At 44.9% G+C, this 4320-nt stretch overlaps 1 pseudogene; it reads right to left on the bottom strand.

The window, feature by feature from the left end:
- Positions 1 to 815: 815 nt before the first annotated feature.
- On the bottom strand, positions 816 to 1610 carry LOC144782733 (protein FAM151B pseudogene; annotated as a pseudogene).
- Positions 1611 to 4320: the final 2710 nt, after the last annotated feature.

Here is a 4320-nt window from a genome sequence, read left to right on the forward strand (position 1 = left end):
CCACGGTCCCTTGCCTCCACTCTGGCAAGCTACATGTCAACCCTCCAGCCACTCAAAGAATTCCTCCGGCAACTGTAAATGCCATGTTTTACCCTTCACGATCACTCGACTCGAGTTCTCTGAACTCTCTCTTCTCTTCCCTGCAGTGTAAAGTCAGGGAAAAAGCAAATCAGAGCATTTTCATAGTGGATATCTCCACTCACCCTTGCAATTTGAAGAATCAAATCTCGGTCACAATAATGAATGATTTTGCCGATTATTATGGGTGAAAGAGTGCTTGGTTTGGGTGAGGGCACCATGGCTTGGTGCACTCTTTTTACTGAGAAAAACTTGGATATTCTTTTAGGTCTCAGAGTGTTCAGTATTAAGTCCTTCAGGAAAAGGTCCACATTGGGACCCTCACCCCCTCTGGCACACCCACCACCCTGATGTTATTCCATCTTGCTCTTCCTTCCTTGTCTTCGAGCTTCGCCATCCGAGATGTGGCTTTTTTGTGTTAAGGACTGAACCTGCGTCTCCAGATACTGAAGTTGGAGTATTTGGACCTTTGCTCGCTCAACTAATGCTTGCTGATGGAAGCCGAGTCATGGCAAATGAAAAAGAACCATCAACCTGTTTTTCTTTTCAGTGACAACATACTCTTCCTCAAAATAAAAAGAATACAACTGCCATTACTGCTTTTCTATGCCTGGAATGGATTTGCCTTTATTTCTTCCCTGCGTACTAGCGGTAAGCTCTCCTCTCCGTCAATGTTCTTCACTAGGTGAACACGGTCTGCGCGCGGTCTATTTTGACAGTTGGCCTTGGGCTATTATCTATTTGAATTCACTATTGTGAGGCTCCAGAACATCATAATAAACTCTTTCGGCATTGAGGTTTTCTCTGATGAATAGCAGATCCTCAGTAGGGTACTTGTCATCTTTTCCTGACCATATGGTTAAACTGTACCTGTTTGACTGGTGTAGCAACCAAAGGAGCTCATCCCAAGACTGACGAATCATAGCAGCTCTGACAGGGAAAGTCGCAGACTGGCTAAGAGGGCTGCATATATATTCCATTTCTTTTACCATTTCCCAACTGTAGCCTTCATTATTTTTTCCAGGGTGCCATCCTGTTGTCCATCCCAAAGACAATGTCACATCTGTGAAGAACAATATAACTGTATCGAGGAAACATTCAGCATCCACCGCTTGGGAAGATCCACCGGGGCCAGGCAGAATGTCAGCATTAATCCAAAGGGGTCTCTTCAAGGACATCTTCCTTTTTTGCAAAAGTATCATTGATGGTTTCACTGCTTCCAAACTCTTAAAGTCCAGCTTGATCCCTTTACTGGTTTTCAGAATGTCATTGAGCCACTCATGTAATTTGATGTCACTGTCAGTCTGAGGAGGATGCGCCATGATTGGCTCCTCAATCCCGGATCCCCGCCCTTGAAGGAGAACCTCTGCCTCAATCATGTGTGCCGCACCTATTATTGCATCTTTCAACTGTGAATTGCTGTTTGCCGCATGATACCAGATAATTTCTGCCCCATCTCGCCTTTTTATCTGCTTATTGTTTAGAAAATAATCCAAAGTCCCTTCCTTCCATGATTCTTGATCCTTGTTCATTTTAACTCTCAATTATACTTGTGTATTGTCTGGCTCTTATGTACTCTACGCTAAAAAAAATGTATATATATATATATATATATATACATATATATATATATATATATATCCCTGTTTCTTAAATAGCTATGCCTTTCAACCACCCTAAGGACACAAATGAGCGGCAACCAGGAGAGAGGGTGAGTTGGATCAGAACCTAAAGTACTATAGCCTAAGCATCAGTAAAGTCATAGTACCTGTAGCCTTTTCTGTAAAGCATTGAGGGGCATATTATCAAGCAGGGCGTTAAAAATTATCGCTGTTTTAGCGGCAGAAAGCTGCCACTAAAGCGGCGATAATGGGCTTGATAATATGGCCCTGTGAATTACAATAGAAACCCATATTCTGGTGAGAACATGGGCATCTATTGGAATTCTCCATGGCATATTATCAAGCCCATGATCGTCGCGATCATTTTAATGCCCTGCTTGATAATATGCCCCTTCGTTTTAGATTAGTATTAAGGTACTTGTCTTTATCAAAGTAACGCCACTGTTTGGACAATCAGTTTTTGTACTGCTTGGTGACAGTTCAGATTTGAAAACGCACACCCCCTATATCTACCTCCCTGAGAAGTCTGTGGTTTCTCTGTGAAAATCAGGGGCATCAAGAATTATACTTAGTCCAGTTTTGTAGATCCAAAGTAGGACAGATCCTGAGACATCGGAGTAAAACGACCCCAGCCCCAACAGCTGAGACACAGTAGCCCCTTCTAGCCCATGGACCCCCCCAAACAAGGATTGACATTTTCTTTCTTGAAATGTTCTTGATTTTTCTAAATTGGCTTGAGAATGTCATTGGGTTTTGTTCTTAAGTTTGTGGTTTGACACTGTTTGATCCTATCAAGCATTTCTATGTCAAAAATCGCACTGCTTGTCTCACAGCCTCAAGGGGCTCAACATATTTTTTTTAATGGAACCATCTTTTGGCCTTGTAAGAAAGTGTCTTATCGTTCATTCAAAAACCTTTATTTCAGTCACTAGGACGATAAAAGTAGGCTAGCTAACGTACCGGTGGTGAAGCAAGAGAACTGTGGGGAAGCAAGATGGCAAATGAGTAGGAGGTCGTGAGCAGCACTAAGGAAATGGGTCAGGCTCTCATTGTTAAAGACCCACATCGGACTTTATAAATTAAAATCAAATATATCTGGAGAAACTGGAGTAAAAAGGAAAACGCTATCGAAAAAGATGAAGAAAGGTATATACCATATTCTAATCCCGTGTGCAGAGGAGGCGGGGATCACATTACAGGCTCTGGGCAGTCTGTTCGAAGATCGCGGAGCGCACCGTCAAGGATCGGCTATCTCGCCTGGTGACTCACCTGATCAAAGTTGGGATGGCTCCGAAGCCGGCAGCGAACACCGGATCAAAGGTTGCTGCAGCGGCGGCGGCACGGAGACTACGGGGGAGGCTACTGTGGAGCGGAGCAATGCAGAGGCACCCGTGGAACCCCGGCGGATGCCAGTCCTAGACCCGATGAGGAGAGGCAAGGGTGGCATTATTGTGAAAAATTGGGTGAACGACCTGTCGGTTGTGGATATGCTGAGGCGGGGTAAAGACCAGCAGACTGGGACAGCAAGAGCTGCTGTGGGTGAGGAGGCAGTGTTTAGCTCTCCTTAGGTCGAGAAGAAAATCAAACTTCAGAACTGAGCCCTGCAGTGAAGCAAGAACCCCCGCAAGGCAAAAAAAACGGTCTTTGTGACTTTGGACTCTGTATCTGCAAGTGGCCCTCTTTCATCTAGCGCCAAACCCGCTGAAGGAAGCAATTCTCTAGAGAAAACCATTGTCGTGAAACCTGGGGTCTAAAATACTATTGAAGTGGCAAGGACACCTCCCCAGCAAACTCAGAATAGAGAAATAAGCACGGAAAATACTGGCAGTGAAAAAGTTTCCGATATAGCTATAACTGTAGAGGTGGGGATGCCTCAGATGTCAGTTAAGTCAGTGGCTTCCAAGATGTTGGTTGATCTGGATCTCTCAGCCGGGGATATGGAAAGCTCAGAATTGGATAAAGATAAAGAAAATGATCCCAGCGACTGTTTCTTCTCGATCTTGGAGGGGGCAGAATGGTCAGATGATCTGAGTTCATTTCCAGGTGGCAGCGAATCGGACTCAGACCCAGAAGGGAGCGACGTGGAACCCCCAATACCACCAAGAAATCTGACCATCTGACAAATCGACAGGCCCGCAATAGGAAGAATTTAAAATGGGATTATTCCTCAGCCACCCCGCTAGCTGGTAAAACTCCTTCAGAGTTTACCCCCCCACTATAACACTAGATGTCATACATCAGGCCATCCTTTCCCATAGGCAGGAGACACGCCAGGACAGCTGTAAGGCACAGGCTGCAATGAGAAAGATGCAGGGGGTGGTGAGGAAACTATCTAAGGTCTGTACAAATATTGGAGAGGTTGACCAACTTGGAGGAAAGGATAGTTTCAACTGAAGCGGAGGTGTCTAATGTTTCTATCCAAGCGGAGGCCCAAAGTGCCCAAATTCAGGAGATCCAGTGGAACTTGGAAGACTTCGAAAACAGGCAGAGAAGGAACAATCTTAGAGTACTGGGGATCTCGGAAGGGGTAGAGGGATCGGACACCAGAATGTTTATAATGCAACTGTTTAGATCTGCCTTCCCTGAGATACCTGATTGGAACTGGGCTGTTGAGATACAA

This window comes from Lissotriton helveticus, chromosome 9 (genome assembly GCF_964261635.1).
Source record: "Lissotriton helveticus chromosome 9, aLisHel1.1, whole genome shotgun sequence".
Classification (NCBI taxonomy): domain Eukaryota; kingdom Metazoa; phylum Chordata; class Amphibia; order Caudata; family Salamandridae; genus Lissotriton; species Lissotriton helveticus.